Source organism: Neoarius graeffei, chromosome 26 (assembly GCF_027579695.1).
Source record: "Neoarius graeffei isolate fNeoGra1 chromosome 26, fNeoGra1.pri, whole genome shotgun sequence".
NCBI classification, from domain to species: Eukaryota; Metazoa; Chordata; class Actinopteri; order Siluriformes; family Ariidae; genus Neoarius; species Neoarius graeffei.
The window spans coordinates 27,393,748-27,414,339 of record NC_083594.1 but is presented as its reverse complement, the minus strand read 5'-3'; the positions used below and the strand labels follow the sequence as shown (position 1 = coordinate 27,414,339).

The 20,592-nt window shown below is 45.0% G+C and overlaps 1 protein-coding gene across 1 annotated transcript in view; it reads right to left on the bottom strand.

Annotated features, from left to right (window-relative positions):
• LOC132874352 (acid-sensing ion channel 1B) overlaps window positions 1-20,592 on the bottom strand; it is a 595,724-nt gene that overhangs the window by 265,670 nt on the left and 309,462 nt on the right. The window lies entirely within an intron of this gene.

Sequence of the window (20,592 nt, the reverse complement as noted above, 5' to 3'; positions counted from 1 at the left end):
TCCGCACCAGTGTGCATCACCCACAAACGTATGGTTTAGTGGAACGGTTCAATCGCACCCTCAAAAATATCATTAAAAAATTCGTAAGTGAGGACGCACGTAATTGGGATAAGTGGCTCGAGCCCTTGTTGTTCTCAGTGCGAGAGGTTCCCCAAGCCTCCACGGGGTTCTCCCCATTCGAACTATTATATGGGCGTAAGCCGTGCGGCATCCTAGATGTGCTGCGGGAAAATTGGGAGGAGGGACCTTCACAAAGCAAGAATGAAATTCAGTACGTTATGGACCTGCGCACAAAACTCCACACGCTCACCCAACTAACCCAGGAGAATTTGCGGCAGGCCCAGGAACGGCAAGCCCGCCTGTACAACAAGGGTACGCGCCTTAGGGAATTCACCCAGGGAGATAAAGTACTGGTACTGTTGCCCACTTCGAGCTCCAAATTGATCGCCAAGTGGCAAGGTCCCTTTGAGGTCACACGGTGAGTCAGGGACGTCGACTACGAGGTGAGGCGAACGGACAGGGGTGGGGCGCTACAAATTTACCACCTCAATCTCCTTAAACTCTGGAAAGAGGAGGTCCCCGTGGCGCTGGTGTCGGTGGTTCCGGAGAAGGCGGAGCTGGGGCCGGAGGTTCAAAAAGGGGCATTGACATCACATACCCCTCCAGTCCCCTGTGGAGGCCACCTCTCCCCGACCCAGCTCACGGAGGTCGCCCAGTTGCAGACCGAGTTTTCGGATGTGTTCTCGCCCCTGCCCAGTCGCACTAACCTCATAGAGCACCACATAGAGATGGCCCCGGGGGTAGTAGTGCGTAGCCGCCCTTACAGACTACCCGAACACAAAAAAAAGGTGGTTCGGGAAGAACTTGAAACCATGCTCGAAATGGGCATCGTCGAGGAGTCCCACAGTGACTGGAGCAGCCCAGTGGTCTTGGTACTCAAGGCAGACGGGTCAGTCCGGTTCTGTGTGGACTACAGAAAAGTCAACGCGGTGTCTAAATTCGACGCGTACCCAATGCCTCATATTGATGAGTTGCTCGATCGACTCGGCACTGCTCGCTTTTATTTGACGCTGGATTTGACGAAGGGATATTGGCAGATCCCCTTGACTCCACTATCCCGAGAAAAAATGGCCTTTTCCACACCGTTTGGTTTACACCAATTCGTCACACTTCCGTTTGGGCTGTTTGGGGCGCCCGCTACGTTTCAGCGGCTGATGGACAGAGTCCTCCGCCCTCACGCCACCTATGCGGCCGCTTATCTAGATGATATCATCATCTATAGTAATGACTGGCAGCGGCACCTCGAACATCTGAGGGCCGTCCTTAGGTAGCTGAGGCGAGCGGGTCTCACAGCCAACCCAAAGAAGTGTGCGATTGGGCAGGTGGAAGTACGGTATCTGGGCTTCCACTTGGGCAACGGGCAGGTGCGTCCCCAAATTAATAAGACGGCAGCGATTGCGGCCTGCCTGAGGCCCAAGACCAAAAAGGGGGTGAGACAGTTCCTGGGGCTGGCTGGCTATTACCGTAGGTTTATACCTAATTATTCAGACGTCACCAGCCCGCTGACTGATCTCACTAAAAAGGGGGCACCAGATCCGGTCCAGTGGATGGAGCAATGCCAGCGGGCTTTTTCGGAGGTAAAGGCTGCACTGTGTGGGGGGCCACTTTTACACTCCCCTGACTTTTCTCTCCCCTTTGTGTTGCAGACCGATGCATTGGACAGAGGGCTGGGGGCGGTTTTATCCCAGGAGGTGGAGGGGGAGGACTGCCCCATCCTGTACATCAGCAGGAAGCTGTCAGTGCATGAGGGGCGCTACAGCACGATAGAGAAGGAGTGTCTGGCGATCAAGTGGGCGGTCCTCGCCCTCCGTTACTACCTGCTGGGGCGCCCTTTCACCCTCTGTTCAGACCACGCGCCCCTCCAGTGGCTCCACCGCATGAAAGATGCCAACGCGCGGATCACCCGTTGGTATCTGGCACTCCAACCCTTCAATTTTAAGGTGGTCCACAGGCCGGGGGCGCAGATGGTCGTGGCGGACTTCCTTTCCCGTCAAGGGGGGGGGGAGTCGGCTGCAGGCCGGACAGCCGCCCGGCCTGAGTTGGGCGGTGGGGGTATGTGGCAGTGGGGGCATGGTCAAGCGCCGGTCTGTGACAGGAGGGCGGAGTCAGGGAAGGTAAGTGGCAGAATCACTACACCTGACTGCAATTAACCTGTTTGTGTGTGTCTTCCCAGTGACCGCGCCCTATTTAGGGAGGGAGAGCAGAAAGCAGAGCTCCTCCCCCGAACCAGACACCTGATGTGTGTGCGCGTGTGTCTGGCTGTGTGTGTATGTTCCACTGAAAAGTGTAGCAATAAAGCTATTTGTTGAACCTGATCTCTGTCCTGCCATCCTCTGTGCTCCACCCCTTCATAAAAACTGCTACAGCATGTAATAGTCGATGAGGTTACAAAGGACCCCAGGGTAACTTCTAAGCAACTGAAGGTTTCTCTCACCTTGGCTAATGTTAATGTTCATGAGTCCACCATTAGGAGAACACTGAGCAACAATGGTGTGCATGGCAGGGTTGCCAGGAGAAAGCCACTGCTCTCTGAAAAGAACATTGCTGCTTGTCTGCAGTTTGCTAAAGATTACATGGACAAGCCAGAAGGCTATTGAAAAAATGTTTTGTGGACAGATGAGACAAAAATAGAACTTTTTGGTTTAAATGAGAAGCATTATGTTTGGAGAAAGGACAACACTGCATTCCAGCATAAGAACCTTATCCCATCTGTGAAACATGGTGGTGGTAGTATCATGGTTTGGACCTGTTTTGCTGCATCTGGGACAAGATGGATTGCCATCATTGATGGAACAATGAATTCTGAATTATACCAGTGAATTCTAAAGGAAAATGTCAGGACATCTGTCCATGAACTGAATCTCAAGAGAAGGTGGATCATGCAGCAAGACAACAACCCTAAGCACACAAGTCGTTCTACCAAAGAATGATTAAAGAAGAATAAAAGTTAATGCTTTGGAATGGCCAAGTCAAAGTCCTGACCTTAATCCAATCGAAATGTTGTGGAAGGACCTGAAGCGAGCAGTTCATGTGAGGAAACCCACCAACATCCCAGAGTTGAAGCTGTTCTGTACAGAGGAATGGGCTAAAATTCCTCCAAACCGGTGTGCAGGACTGATCAACAGGTACCAGAAATGTTTAGTTGCAGTTATTGCTGCACAAGGGGGTCACACCAGATACTGAAAGCAAAGGTTCACATACTTTTGCCACTCACAGATATGTAATATTGGATCATTTTCCTCAATAAATAAATGACCAAGTACAATATTTTTGTCTAATTTGTTTAACTGGGTTCTCTTTATCTACTTTTAGGACTTGTGTGAAAATCTGATGATGTTTTAGGTCATATTTATGCAGACATATAGAAAATTCTAAAGGGTTCACAAACTTTCAAGCACCACTGTATTGCACATTTTTTTTATTATCAAGTTGTACCTCTCATATCCCAGTTATCACTGCAGAGGTTCTTTGCCAAAAATACCAGCATGTTCACTTTGTCTGGTTTTAGACATGAGTAATGAGCTGATACAACATTAGCGCCTGCGCTAAATGCTCTCTTGGATGCAGAGCTTGTTGCTTGTATGCACAGATATTTCTGTGCTAGTTTGCACAGCCCAGCCAGGGGAAGTTTATTTTGTGGCTCTTCCACCATTTCAGTGGATCTTCTTCATGGTCTACAGGGACATATAAATATTGAGTCCAGCCATTACTGTTTCTCTAAACTGTGCCATGGGATCGAATGTGGCTGACACTGATGCTGCTGCTATGTGTACGGTACTCTTGAAGAAACTGGCCAAAGTTTTGGCTTTAGCTGGAGGTGGATTTTCCACATCCTGGCTATCCATCTCCATTGCTGTGATCCTTTGTGTTGGTATAATCCATTACCTGATATGCAATTTTAAGAGTTAGACTCACCCAGATTCAAAGCTTCTGGAGGAAATAAAGTTAAATTTTGATTAATCCAGTAAAACTTGAAGTATAAATTAATTTAAAGAAATGAAACCAAAAGAGGGCGGCACGGTGGTGTAGTGGTTAGCGCTGTCGCCTCACAGCAAGAAGGTCCTGGGTTCGAGCCCCGGGGCCGGCGAGGGCCTTTCTGTGCGGAGTTTGCATGTTCTCCCCGTGTCCGCGTGGGTTTCCTCCGGGTGCTCCGGTTTCCCCCACAGTCCAAAGACATGCAGGTGAGGTTAACTGGTGACTCTAAATTGACCGTAGGTGTGAATGTGAGTGTGAATGGTTGTCTGTGTCTATGTGTCAGCCCTGTGATGACCTGGCGACTTGTCCAGGGTGTACCCCGCCTTTCGCCCGTAGTCAGCTGGGATAGGCTCCAGCTTGCCTGCGACCCTGTAGAAGGATAAAGCGGCTAGAGATAATGTGATGTGAATGTGTGTGATGTGAAACCAAAAGAAAATGAGTTGACATGATAAGGGTGACAGAATCACGTTGTGAATGAAAATAAGTCGTCAGTGAGTTCAGCACTGTCATAAAATTCCTATAAAATAGTTTGCAAATTTTTTATCATTAATGTGTACCATGCAAAAGAAAAATACAATGAATGTCCAAATGAAATGAAGATTCACCACAGATATTTATTTTATTGAGGTATTTGATTGTCATTTCTCCAATTTTGATGAACTCAGTCTAATAATCTAGAATTATGTGGTTATGTGGAACAACGTGGTTATTTTTACATACACACCTGCTGTACTGGGCTTCCCTGGGAATTTCGTAAACAATAACACAGTTGGATCACTGAGGTTACTGAACTAGATTTGTTGGAACTTTTTTGATGTAACTCCTGAATAATTACTATAGAAATGGTAGTTTTTAACAAATATTCAACTTGTCTTGTTGGACAGGCATATGAAGATTTGAATTGTCTGAACCAAACATTTGGTTGTCCTGAACAGTTGGAGTACTTCTTCCTGCTTAATGTTGTAGTGCTTAAATCCAAAATATCGCCAAATGACAGATGTTGCGTTTTTCTTGGCCACCAGTTCAGTGTCAACTTGCTGGTTAGCATCCAGCTTCCACCACCTGTTCTACACTCTGGGTAGTTATGTGACCATACACCACACACATTTTACTGCCTAAACAGAGACTGATTGGTCATCTACACTTCATGAGTAGAGACAATGAGCGGATTGGACACAAAAGGAGAATATGTTATCACATTCACAGACGCACAATGTTTATTTAATTAAATCGCAACCTTTTGTGGTTACATAACTGTATGGGCTGATATCATGATTGTGATTAGATTAATCATGCAGCAATATTTGCAAGTAATATGTATAAAACCCTATGTTTATATGCTAGCTTTTGGAGCTAAATTAGCACCATATACTTTTCATTCCATAAACCACAATGGACCTACTCTTGGTCTCACTGTCAATAATTGACTTAACCTTTTCTAAAAAGTGATAAAGCAACACTTCCCCCAAGCAAACTCCCAAAGAAAGTATTTGCAGCTGTTATTTTCAATTCTCATTTTGCTCACTGAGCTGGAGACAAGCTTCAGAATCTCAAAGGCTGCAATCTTGTGCAAGCTAATTTATGAACAGGGTCTATGTAGGACTGCTACATAGGATTTTTTCTGATGAGCAAAACAACATCTGTTTTGTGCATTTGCCTTAATGAACATGCATTTTAGAGTGTTTCTGCTTATACTGTAGATGCATTATACAGGGTGGGATCTCTGCAAAAAGATGAATTTAGCACTCGTATGTCATTTGGTGCTGTCTGAAAAAAAATCACTTCAAGAATGGCAATTATGTGTGTAAGGTATTACATTTGCACAAGTTACTTTTTGCTATTGGAAGACAAAAAAAAAATTAAATTTATGTGTCTGTATTTCGCTGCGATGACCTGGCGACTTGTCCAGAGTGTACCCCGCCTCTCGCCCATAGTCAGCTGGGATAGGCTCCAGCTTACCTGCGACCCTGTAGGACAGGATAAGCAGCTATCGATAATGGATGGATGGATGTCTGTATTTCAAAAGAATGTGACAGCTTCTCAAAATTATAACTCAAAGGGCACTTGGTAGCGTGCATGCCTCCACCAAACCACATATTAGAATATCTACAAAAAAATCTTGGATCCACATACATATCTGCATTTGCATCAAAAGCTAATCAATTGTTCCTTGGCTCATGGCCCACCTTTCCTCAAAATTTCATCAAAATATGTTCACTGCTTTTTAAGTTACGCTGGGAACAGACAAACAAACAAACAAACACATGGTGGCGAAAACATAATCTCCTCCAACAAAGTTGGTGGAGGTCATTAATATGACCTAACTATTACACTGGTAAAATATTTTGCCACACATTCATACCTTGCTGCATATTCATACCTCTGACACCAACTGCCTTTAAAGAAAGGTTGTGAAAAGTTTCCTCATGATCAACAATCTGATTTTGTCCTCATATTGTATCATTATCATTTTTGACATGATACAACTCTGTATTATAACTGTTGTGTAATTATATAGTTACCCCTATTGCAAGGGCACTGGCCTTCACTTAGCGCAATAAAGTCAGTGAAATGGCCACAGTTAGAGAGTAAACACACCAGGTTCTCTAGCGATAACTGGAAATCTGACTTGTAAGACTGGTGAGTGTTTAAAGAATAGGGACGCAATGAACAGGAGGTGTATTATTCTAGTTGAGGCCAGTTATGAACTGGAGTGATGTAGCTGAGGTTGAAGAACTGTCAGGGCCAGAATTCACACACCATACTGACAGTGTTAACATTCCTACTTTTGGGTTTTGTCTCACGTTTTCCAGTGTTTCTATAGGCATTGTGGCAGGGTTCTTAAAAACAAACAAACAAACAAACAAAAAAAAAAAAAAAAAAACCAACCCTTTCTAGTTTAAACCACGCCCACTTTATCCTTAAATCCAAATCCAGATTTGGATTAGTTAACACATACTGACAAAAACAAATAGTGAAATTGTGATACACTCCTAATAAAGAAGCAGAACAAAGTTCAAATCAGTCCAGGAGACTTAAAGGTAGACTGCCTTTCAGAGTTTTTTCAAGTGTATGTCATAAAAATAATTTTCCCTGACACCCAGTTATTTTTGTTTAGTGGACCAAAAGCTACTGAATTCAAATCACAGACTTCCAATTTTATCTCATCTCATCTCATTATCTCAAGCCGCTTTATCCTTCTACAGGGTCGCAGGCAAGCTGGAGCCTATCCCAGCTGACTACGGGCGAAAGGCGGGGTACACCCTGGACAAGTCGCCAGGTCATCACAGGGCTGACACATAGACACAGACAACCATTCACACTCACATTCACACCTACGGTCAATTTAGAGTCACCAGTTAACCTAACCTGCATGTCTTTGGACTGTGGGGGAAACCGGAGCACCCGGAGGAAACCCACGCGGACACGGGGAGAACATGCAAACTCCACACAGAAAGGCCCTCGCCGGCCCCGGGGCTCGAACCCAGGACCTTCTTGCTGTGAGGCGACAGCGCTAACCACTACACCACCGTGCCGCCCACTTCCAATTTTATAATTTCTTTAAAAAAATAGAACTGTGGCAGCGGGGGCGTGGTCAAGCATCGGTCTATGAATGGAGGGCAGAGTCAGGGAAGGTAAGTGGCAGAATCACTGCACCTGATGTCAGTTAACCTGTGTTTGTGTGTCTTCCCCAGTGACCATGCCCTATAAAAGGAGAGAGAGAGAGAGAAGAGGAAGGCAGCTCTCTCCCCAACCAGACGACTTATGTGTGTGTGCGTGTATGTGTGGCTGGGAGATTGTAAAGTCACTGAAAAGTGCAAAAATAAAGAGTTTTGGAAACTCAGTTCTGGCCTGCCGTACTTCTGTGCTCCACCCAGTCGCTCAAAGTTCTACAGTGGTGCTGAAACCCGGGAATCGGAGCACAGAGGAGAACAGCCCCATGGAGTCCTCCCCCTTCACGGACCTGATCCACGCCCTTGCCATGGCCCAACAGAGCCAGCACCAGGCGCTGATAACCCTCTGAAAGGAGCAAGAGCAAAGGTTCAAGGCCCTGGTGCTGGCGCAACAGGAAGATCGCCAGGCGTTCCGGCACCTCCTCGCGTTGGCGGGGTCCACCACCTCCACCACCGCGGGCCCTCCCCACCTCACCCTAATGAAGATGGGCCCGCACAACAACCCCGAGGCCTTCCTCGTGCTCTTTGAGCAAGCAGCAGAGGCCTGGGGCTGGCCGGTGGAACAGCGTGCAGTGCACCTCCTCCCCCTGCTAACGGTCTATGCAGACCTGCACCAGGCCGTCCTCCAGCATGTGGGGCGCACCCCAGAACAACAATGCCAGCACTTCCACACTCTGCGCCTAGAGGAGGTCGGCTGGCCGTTCGCGTTTGGCCAGCAACTCCGGGACGCCTGCCGGCGGTGGCTGAGGGCTGACAACCACGACGCCGAGGGAATCGTCGATCTGGTGGTACTGGAGCAGTTCATCGCCCGACTTCCCAAAGGGACCGCGGAGTGGGTCCAGTGCCATCGCCCGGCGTCACTGGATCAGGCCATCAAGCTGGCGGAGGACCATTTGGCGGCTGTTCCGACGGCAGAACAGCATATCTCCTCTTCTCCCCTCTCTCTCCCCCTCCCCTTCTGTTCCTTGTCCTTGCCCCGTTGCCCCACCGCGGAGGCAGGGACCAGCTCCACCCCAGCCAGCCCGCCGCACCCGCGGTGCCCTCCCGTTTCCCTCTTCTGTGTCTGTCTCTCCCCCCCCAGGTGAGTGAGCCTCAGAACGCCAGTGCAGAGAGAGCGCTCGGGCCGATTTGCTGGCACTGTGGGGAGCCGGGGCACCTCCAGCATCAGTGCTTGGTAATGGAGGTGGACGCGGTGGTCCGGATCCCCGAGGCGCCAGGGACCGACCTCGATCGGGCCGGAGCGTATCGCATACCGCTGAGTATCCAAGGGGATATGTATCAGGCTTTGGTGGACTCCGGCTGTAATCAGACCTCAATCCACCAAAGCCTGGTGCAAGATGAGGCATTGGGGAGAGCACAATTGGTGAAGGTCTTGTGTGTGCACAGGGATGTTCACAACTACCCTTTAGTGTCGGTCCACATTCTACACGGAGTGCAGAATTATTAGGCAAGTTGTATTTTTGAGGATTAGTTTAATTATTGAACAACAACTATGTTCTCAATCAAACAAAAAGACTCATAAATATCAAAGCTGAATATGTATGGAAGTTAGAGTGGGGTATTTTTAGTTTTGGCCATTTTAGGAGAATATGTATGTGTTCAGGTAACTTTCACTGTGCAGAATTATTAGGCAACTTAATAAAAACCAAATGTGTAGCCATTTCACTTATTTATTTTCACCAGGTACACTGATATGACAACTCCAGATTTGCAAATAAACATATCTGACATTTAAACACAAAACAAAAACAAAATCAGTGACCAATATAGCCACCCTTCTTCATGAGGACACTCAAAAGCCTTCCATCCATAGATTCTGTCAATTTCTTTATCTGTTCACGACCAACATTGTGTGCAGCAGCAACCACGGCCTCCCAGACGCTGTTCAGAGAGGTGTACTGTTTTCCCTCTTTGTAGACCTCACGTTTTATAATGGACCACAGGTTCTCTATGGGGTTTAGGTCAGGTGAACAAGGGGGCCATGTCATTATTTTTTTCACCTTTCAGACCTTTACTGGCTAGCCATGCAGTGGAGTATTTGGACGCATGAGATGGAGCGTTATCCTGCATGAAAATCATGTTCTTCTTGAAAGATGCTGACTTTTTCCTATACCACTGCTTGAAGGTTTCTTCCAGGAACTGGCAGTAGGTCTGGGAGTTGAGTTTGAGTCCATCCTCAACTCGAAAAGGTCCAACAAGCTCGTCTTTGATGATACCAGCCCATAGCAGTACTCCACCTCCACCTTGCTGGCGTCCGAGTCGGAGTGGAGCTCTGTGCCCATTACTGATCCAGCCACAGGCCCATTCATCTGGCCCATCAAGAGTCACTCTCATCTCATCAGACCACAGCACCTTAGAAAAATCAGTCTTAAGATATTTCTTGGCCCAGTCTTGACGTTTTATCTTGTGTGCCTTACTCAGTGGTGGTCGTTTTTCAGCCTTCCTTACCTTGGCCATGTCCCTCAGTATTGCATACCTTGTACTCTTTGACACTCCAGGAATGTTGCAACTCTGGAATATGGCAGAACTGGATGCTAATGGCTGCTTGTTAGCTTCACGCTTGATTTTCCGCAGATCATGTGCAGTTATTTTGCGCCTTTTTTTCCCCCGCACGCTTCTTTCGACCCTGTTGACTATTTGCAATGAAACGCTTGATTGTTCGGTGATCATGTTTCAACATCTTTGCAATTTCAAGAGTGCTGCATCCGTCTGCAAGACATCTCACAATTTTATACTTTTCAAAGTCTATCAGATCTCTCTTCTGACCCATTTTGCCAGAGGAAAAGAGGTTGCCTAATAATTATGCACACCTGATATAGGGTGTTGATGTCATTAGACCACACCCCCTCTCATTACACAGATGCACAGCACCTGATATACTTAATTGGTAGTAGGCTTTCAAGCCTAAACAGCTTGGAGTGGGACAACATGCATTAAAAGGATGTTGTGGTCAAAATACTCACTTGCCTAATAATTCTGCACTCAGTGTATTTCGAGGGGAGAAATTTAGTGTAAAGGCGGCGGTAAATCCTTGCCTTACCCTCTCGATAATTTTGGGGACTGATTGGCCGGGATTTCGGGAATTAATGACTCATTTAGTGAAGAGTGGGGCCTGCCATAGTTAAGCAGGGGGAGGTCCCGGTGTAGCATTGGCAGGAGCAGCTGTCACAGAGCCGTCTATGTCATCACCGCGTCAGAGTGAGGAGCAGCAGGCTCCTCCTCCTTCTCTCAGGGAATCCCTCGTGGATTTCCCTTTAGAGCAGTCGCGAGACAAGATTCTGTGGCATGCATTTGACCAAGTGAGAGTAATCGATGGTCAAATGCTCCAGCCAAATGCCACCCTGTCCCTCCCCTATTTTTCCATTATGAAGGATAGATTATACCGAGTGACGCAGGACACTCAGACTAAGGAGCCGATCACACAACTTTTGATCCCAAAGAGCCACCGGGAATTGGCATTCCAGGCGGCTCACTTTAATCCCATGGCTGGACACTTGGGGCAGGATAAGACACTAGCCCGAATAATGGCCCGGTTCTATTGGCCAGGGATTCGCAGCGATGTTCGTAGGTGGTGGACGGTGTGCCGCGAATGCCAGTTAGTAAATCTAGCGGCCATTCCAAAAGCACCTTTGCGCCCTCTGCCATTAATCGAGACCCCGTTCGAAAGAATTGGGATGGATCTCGTCGGGCCATTAGATCGGTCAACACGAGGGTATCGCTTTATTTTAGTTCTGGTGGGCTATGCAACGTGATACCCTGAAGCAGTGCCTCTTCACAATATCTCAGCACATAGTATTGCAGAAGCACTCTTCCACGTCATCTCCCGAGTTGGAATCCCCAAAGAGATTCTGACTGATCAAGGCACTACGTTTATGTCATGCACACTGCGTGAACTGTATGGGTTACTGGGAATTAAGCCAATCCGCACCAGCGTTTATCACCCACAAATGGACAGTTTCGTCGAACGGTTTAATCGCACCCTCAAGAACATAATTAAAAAGTTTGTACACAAAGATGCATGCAATTGGGATAAATGGCTCGAACCCCTGTTATTCGCAGTGCGAGAGGTCCCACAAGCCTCCACGGGGTTCTCCCCATTCTAATTATTATATGGGCATAAGCCGCATGGCATCCTAGATGTACTACGGGAAAATTGGGAGGAGGGACCTTCAACGAGCAAAAATGAAATTCAATACATTATCGACCAGCGCGCAAAACTCCACACACTCACACACCTAACCCAGGAGAATTTGCGGCAGGCCCAAGAATGGCAAATCCGCCTGTACAACAGGGGTACGCACCTTAGGGAGTTCGCACCGGGAGCTAAAGTACTCGTGCTGTTGCCTATGTCGAGCTCCAAATTGATCGCTAAGTGGCAAGGACCCTTTGAGGTCATATGGCAAGTCGGGGACATCGACTATGAGGTGAGGCGAATGGACAGGGGTGGGGTGCTACAGATTTACCACCTCAATCTGCTCAAACTTTGGAATGAGGAGGTCCCCGTGGCGTTGGTGTCATTGGTTCCGGAGAAGGCGGAGCTGGGGCCAGAGGTTCAAAAGGGAACATTGACGTTGCTTACGGTACCTTTCCGGTCCCCGGTGGAGACCACCTCTCCCCAACCCAACTCACGGAGGTTGCCCAGTTGCACACCGAATTTTCGGACGTGTTCTCACCCCTGCCCGGCCGCACCCGCCTCATAGAACACCATGTTGAGATGCCCCTGGGGGTGGTAGTGTGCAGCTGCCTTTACAGGCTTTCCAAACACAAGAAAAAGGTGGTTCAGGAAGAACTCGAGGCCATGCTCGACATGGGCATCGTTGAGGAGTGCCACAGTGACTGGAGCAGCCCGGTGGTCTTGGTTCCCAAGGCCGATGGGTCGGTCCGGTTCTGTGTGGACTATAGAAAAGTCAACGCGGTGTCTAAATTCGATGCGTACCCAATGCCTTGTATTGACGAGTTGCTGGATCAAGTAGGCACGGCTCACTTTTATTCGACACTGGACAAATCACTTTGTCAAAACAAAGGATTATTGGCAGATCCCTTTGACTCCATTATCCTGAGAAAAAACGGCCTTTTCCACACCGTTTGGCTTACACCAATTTGTCACACTTCCTTTTGGGCTGTTTGGGGCGCCCGCTACGTTCCAGCGGCTTATGGACAGGGTCCTCCGCCCCCACACCATCTATGCGGCCGCATACCTCGACGACATCATTATCTATAGTAATGACTGGCCGCGGCATCTGCAACACCTGAGGGCCATCCTTGGGTTGCTGAGGCGAGCGGGTCTCACAGCCAACCCAAAGAAGTGTGCGATTGGGTGGGTGGAAGTACGGTATCTGGGCTTCCACTTGGGCAATGGGCAGGTGCGTCCCCAAATTTTTAAAGATTTTTTTTTTTTTGGGGCTTTTTGCACCTTTATTGAATAGGACAGTGTAGAGACAGGAAATGAGCGGGAGGGAGAGACGGGGAGGGATCGGGAAATGACCTCGGGCCGGAATCGAACCCGGGTCCCCGGATTTATGGTATGGCGCCTTATCCACCTGAGCCACGACGCCCCCAGGTGCCCCCAGGTGCCCCCACCTGGCCCTAAATTCGCCACTATTTTTTCCTGCTTCACATGACCCAATTCAAGATACTATGTCATGCATCATGTGTGGGCTTTTCCTGTTCGTGTAAGGCATTGTGGGATACAAATTTGAAAGAGGAGAGAAAAATGGAGGACACAAATGAAACATGAAAGACCGACTACAGTAACGGAAAGTGAGAAGAACAGACATTATGTTGTGAAGGAAAGGAAATGCAGGACCAAATTAATAAATATCGGCGGTTAGCGAGCACCTCAGTGTGATCAGCTGTTCGTTTAGCGACAGAATGATGTAACTGTCAGTGCACAGTCAAGATAAACCTGTAGATGGCAGTAATGCAACACTGAATGCTAGCTGCCGTAAAACCCAAAATATGAAGAAGAAGAAGAAGAAGAAGAAGCCAAAGGTAAGCATGCACATGCGCACACGGACTTCCTCTGTCTGCTTGACTGTGTGAAGCGAGTGCTTTCATGCACATTATTTGCTAGGGAATCCCCTCAAATTAAATAACTTACCAGCCACAGAATGGCCTGATATTTTGTGAGATATTACAGAAATAAACATATATTACAATGACCAAATCTCAGAGGGAACTAAATTTCACCGATTTTATGAAATCGAAAGCCCGTCTAGTTTTAACAGACTAAAAACATGAAAATATTAACTGCTTTTACTTTGACTATAATTGTGTTCATCAGAGTAAGCTGGGGAGAGACAGTCTGAGTGACTAAGTAAATACAGTGAGAACAGACTGTTCAGTTTGCAATAGTTTTCTCTGTCAGTCCATGCTGGAGAAGAGAGAAGAATGAATGTGTAGTGTCTGAGCATTGCTGAACACGAATTGCTGCAGCTAAATGTAGTCATCTAGAACTGAAAGAAGAGGAGGGTAGGGCATTAAATCACTGAAAACTGCTTTTGCTGCAAGCTGCTAACACTTGCATGGTTCTCCGAAACAAAGGCCTACAGTCAATTCACTATCAGCATCAACATAGCAAAAACAACAGCCACATGAGTGGAAACAAAGCCACCTACACATGCTGTCCTGAGTGTTTGAACACATATTGGGTATGTAAACATGCTCATTTATGCTTAGCTGTATAATATCCCTGTATCAGCCAGCACTTCTGTCCTCTGTGTGTGTTTTGTTTGCGTAATTTACATGCAAAGTGGTTTGAGATAAGAAAGAGATGAAGGCAGCACACACACAGAGGAAAGAGAGTGAGAAACTCTGTGCTTGTGATGAGATCTGTATGCAACAGTAAAGTTAAGCAAACTGGACGTTAAAGAAATTGATTTGCTTCAAGTCATGATTTTACTTGTCTCCAATTACGAGGGCAAGAGAGCTGACTGGCCACATATCAGCATCAGGCCATTTCTCACTCGTGCTTTGAAAGGATGAAGAATGGCATTTCCTCTCCACAGGCTTTAAAAAAAGTGAATGTTTGTTATTTACAGATGATAAGACTTTTTTTCTAACAGCTCTCAAGACCTAGGCTTCAATACAAAGTGATGTATATTATTTTGCACTGGAATAAATGTAAGATGCAAATTAATTAGAGTTTTTTGGGTTCCCATGCTAGTCCAGAATTTATGGTACAGTAGTTTGTTGCTTATACCATCATGCTTGAATATTTTATCAGTTATTATATTATGGAAATTAAAGTACACTTGCGATGGCAAACAAACTACTAATATGCCGGCCAATTCCAAATGAAATTCTGGCAACCAATAAACACGCAAACTCTTTCTTGTCCTGGGCCTCTGTTACCTTCTTTCCACCAACATGAGCCAGGTCCTAGTTCTGGACTGGTGCTAGTGTTGGTTCATCATGCGAACCTTCTAATACCCTGTCCACACTAGGGATTTTGTACCGATACGAAACTACTTTCATACCGCAACACCTGTCCACACTAGCAATTATACCGGTACTGTAGCGGTATAACTGTATCGGTACGAAACCCACAAATGTATGGGTTTCGTACCGGTACAGTATCGGTACTGTGGCGCTTCGCTGTCGTGTGGACAGATGAAGCTGTTCTGTATCGATACAAATATAATGCGCATGCGAAAATGAAACGACCGTGGAGCTACATGGAGCAAAGAAAGGGGGGAGAAAGGGAGAGGGGGAGGAGGGAGGGAGGGGGAAGGAGGGAGGAAGAAAGGAGGAAGAGGGAAAAAGGGAGAGAAAGGGAGGGGAAGAGAAGGAAAGAGGGAGAAAGGGAGAGGAAGAGAAGGGAAGAGGGAGAAAGGGAGATTCGTTTTCTTTGTTTCTTTCTCAACTGCCTCGCGCATTTTATACAATTCGACTGAATAAATGACCACCAGAAATACAGACTGTACATTGACAACAAAAAGCACACACACGTTGTTTCATCCGCCATATTCTCGGAAGGAAGTTACTCGGTAACCACGGAAACATTTCACGCACGCGCATTTCAACTACCGTGAAAGAAAACCGCAAACATTTCTTGCTAGTGTGGACAGATGCACTAAACTGTACCGGTATACTTTGTATTGATACAGTTATACCACTTTCGTACCGGTATAAGTGTGAACACAGCATAAGAAACAGTCTGTTTTTCCACGGGCTAAAGAGCCACGTCATTACATCGCTGAACATCTCCATTTCACCAGCTGCTAGCCCTGTGGCTAGCACCGTTAGCCCCACAGCTACCGTTGCTAGCCTGGTTGCTAGTGTCTGCATGCACAATTTTCACCGCACGGCCAGCTAGTGCCAATTGCATCAACCACAACAGCAACAGTGGTAGACTACATCAACTCTTATTTTTCTTCTTCTTCTTTTTTGGATTAGTCAGACTAGATGCTACACTAGCTCTGTTGTTTGTTGTTGTTTTTTTTTAAATGGCAGTCACAAAGTTGTACCCTGTCACGATAATCCTGCTGCTAGCCCCTGATGTATGCGATGCTTTGTTCTAGCCCAGCAAAGAGTTGGAGATGCTCTGGGACAGGTTTTACTCCCTAACAGCTTGTTCTTTTGTTGTCGAAACACAAAGAATTGGTTCATGATTAGGCACTGCTCCGAACCAGCCTTGGTAGAAAGACAGTCTCTGCTTTCCAAGCTTGAAAGGTTTAGGGTGCTTTCACAGTAGGCGTTAAGCTCTGGCTATTGTGCCTATATGAAAAAAGTAGAACTTGAAACCAACAGCCTCGATAGGGATGCCTCTGCCACAAGCTCAGTCCTTCTTGCATGCATAGCAGACGCTCGCTGGCCATGCGTTGAAAATTGTGCATGCAGACACTCATCTAAGTTTTCAAACCTGTCATATTCAACTCTTGAATATTTTATATCATGAATACTATCATTAAAAAGCTTATAATCTCTGCTTTCCAAAGAGCTTTATCTTGTTAAGATTTGGGGTGGGTTTCCCTAAAGCCTCTTAAGGCCAATGGATCTTAAATTACCTCTTAAGATCCATTGTCAAGTTAATGTGGTTTTCCCGAACAACATCGTATACCACAAGTAGTCCTTAGTTGCTTGGAATTTACAAGAGACCCGGACCACTCCTTCAAAACAAAGAGCAACTCGCTCACCGCCAAATACACAGAATGCGCATGCGCTTCCAAGAGAATCTCACAGTCAATGGGGGAGACTGGTGTTGAATCTGCTGATGGTGTTAAATTATTTTTCTTGTACACTGCAAGTACATTGAGTTAATTATTAAATAAATATATGAAAAACATTATGAATATATTTAAATATGTTATGGAATTACGTATGGATATAGGAATGTCACATTTATATCACTACATTTTAATCAAATTTAACTCCATTAGGCGAGTGATTAACTAATTTAGTGTCATAAATGAGACATTTCTGCACCTCTAATATTGCGTGTGTGCGCGCGCGCACGCAAGAGAGAGAGAGAAAGTTCTCTCTGCGTGCACCCACTTATAAGGGAGAACATTGCCCACTTGGCACTGTGGATAACAGGTTGAAATAATCCTGACTGCATGATCAGGGGGTATAGTGAAATGAGCAAGCACGGGGAACACATTATTTAGCTTATTATTTGCTCATTCTTTCATGTGAACATTTGTTCATTTAATTACAAATACACTTGGAATAAAAAAAATGCCCAAAACCGTAAAATAGTTTCATTAATTAATTGCCACATTATATATGTAATACTTCCAGATGATACTATATATTATCTTATTTTAAAACACTTTTTATTTCATTAGATTTTGGTTAAAAATGAATGCCATGTGACCTTATCAACTGGATTTAGCAACTACTAATACCTTCAGCAACAATAGGATGATTGCCTTTAGTAACTACTAATGCCTATATCGGGGACGCGCACTGCAAAGACACTTTTTGTCCTGTTGCTCTTTAGACTCCTTCTTACAAGTGAGTTCAGAAAAACGTTCGTTGCTTAAGAGAGTCTCTCAACTTGCTCTTTAGCCCTAAAGAGCAACGTTATCAGGAAACCTACCCCTGTTCAGTACTTTGGAGAGTAATGGCAGGTTGAAGTTGGTACAACAGAGTACAGTACACTCTCTGCTCACGTGACGTCAGGAAACTGCCGGCGCTTTCTGAGTCACGAGAAAATAGTCAGGTTGTCTCTCTTCTGATCGGTTTCCGACTGGATTACTCATGAATATCAATCAGATAACTTTTATAGGGATGTTCTCTGGCTCTCACTGTTTCTGATGAAGTATTCAGCAAAATTTTCCGTCAGCTAGTTTTGATGTTATGATTCATGGGAGACTCTGAAGTGAGTTTTCATATTTTTTTTTTCAAATAAAACTGACTCATGTAAATAAGTAACTATTTTAGAATATAACTATAGTTATTTTGATTAAAAATATTGAGATCTTAGTGGTTGGAATGATATTTAAAAAAAACCAGAAGTCAGAAACGCGAGTGTCAGTTTCAATTCAATTAATTTGAATTGTTTATTAGATGTGGCTCACACAGTTTTTTTTTCAAGTTTAATATTGTGAATATTATCATTTATATTCTTTAATATAAACACGAGTAGGCCATACTTTTGAGAAATACAAAGGCCTACAGAGCACAAACAGGGTATTAGAAATAATCTTTTATTACTTTTTAATTGAGTTTACTGATTTAACAATTCTACATAATTAATTATGTAAAATTGTGTAATTATTTAACATAATTAAGTAATACTAATTAAATGCTAATTTGCATAATTGCTATTTACTAATTTTCAAATTTGTATTTAGTATACAACCATCTATGTGCCTGCTAATTTCCAAGTAAATATCTTGAAAAATGAAAACGTTATTAAGAAAAAACTTTTGATCTCATTCAGTGATGAGGCCCATCCCATCCCATCCCATCCCATCCCATCTCATCTCATCTCATCTCTAGCCGCTTTATCCTGTTCTACAGGGTCGCAGGCAAGCTGGAGCCTATCCCAGCTGACTACGGGTGAAAGGCGGGTACACCCTGGACAAGTCGCCAGGTCATCACAGGGCTGACACATAGACACAGACAACCATTCACACTCACATTCACACCTACGGTCAATTTAGAGTCACCAGTTAAGCTAACCTGCATGTCTTTGGATTGTGAGGGAAACCAGAGCACCCGGAGGAAACCTACGTGGACACGGGGAGAACATGCAAACTCCACACAGAAAGGCCCTTGCCAGCCACGGGGCTCGAACCCGGACCTTCTTGCTGTGAGGCGACAGCGCTAACCACTACACCACTGTGCCGCCTACAAGTGAAAGTTGTACAGTCAAAATTTTACTTCATTTAAAGTACTGAAGTATTTGCTGTTAAAAATGCTTCAGTACTAAAAGTACATTTTCTGTCAACGCATTGTTGCTACAGTGCTTACAAAACCTAATGCCTCTGAAGTAACCGACTGGATTTACTGACTAGCTTGTAGAACCTGTAGAATAAACGCCTAGTAGAATGTTACAAAATGAAACACAACTGAACTGAAAAAAAGCCAGTCATTTTCTTTTCTTTTCTTTTTTTTAATTGTAACACTCCTCCCCACCCCCACAAAACAGCATGGTAATGTTCTGACCCAGCTCTGGCAGTGTGTGCACACATGTATGTGTATGTTAATCAGGAAGACAGTGGAATAGCTGTAAATGTAAAAATGACAGTCCAACCTGCTTAAAACCCAGGTCCACACCTCAAGCTTAATAACTGCCCAACAGTAACACTGCTTTAAGCAAGACCAAAAAAAAGTGCAAGACCATCATCTGACATCAAAACAAAAAATTCCAGCAATTTGTTGTGACTGACTAGTACAATATTTTCCATCTCACAGGTCTCATGTGTGCACGTGCATGCATGTATTCATGCACATATAAATTTGCCTGTGGAATCATGGTGGTTTAATGTTAAGCTAGCTAGTCAGTGAAGCTCCACTTGACATGCTAGCAAAATCTTTTCAAACTCAAAATCATATTGGGTACCTGATATTACTAAAAAATAAAGATTTCTACATTTTGTTTATTTGACAATATTATGCTAAAACATTTCTGAAAGCACTTCAAATAAGTTAACGTTATTCATGCTGGTATAACTCTGTTTTTACATGCTAACTAACAGTGTCCAACTTAACTAGCTATATGTTATTGTTAGCCATGGACAAGGCTATGGCAACTTGACGGGCAAATCCATAGAAAGTCATTTGACTAACCAGACTGCATAGCTATTGCAACGTTATCGCTAGCTTTAAAAGCACATAAAACTTCATTGCAAGCTTTATCTTGTAATAAAACTTTTTCATACCTCAATATGCTTCCGCAGGTTGGACGGCAAGTTTTTGTAGGCTGCGATGTGCTCCGTTTTAGGCAAACAAAACAAATGCTTAAAACGAAACAAATCTTTAATCCTTTCAGAAAACTGAAACATGGGTTCTAGCTAAAGCCATGAGTGCGTGCATTCCCCAGAAGAACCACCTCCTTCCGTTCTGCCTGATCGTGTTCAAATAATGGTGCGGAGAAATCATTTATGTTGATTTTATCCAGTCTATGGATGTGATGTGACCCTAGTGATTACTGATAAGCTCTCAGTGTCACCTGCGAAAAAAACAATCACGTTTTAGAAAAGAAAAAAAAAACATCCACTCTGCTTCATAGTAACAAGTAATGAGGACCTTGATAGAAATGTAGTGGAGTAAAAAGTACGATAATTGTCTTTCAAATGTAGTGAAGTTAAAGTGATAAGTTGCCAAAAAAATTAATACTCAAGTAAAGTACAGATACTCAAAAAGTGTACTTAAGTACAGTACTGAAGTAAATGTACTTCGTTACTGTCCACCTCTGGTTGTTCTGCGTTCA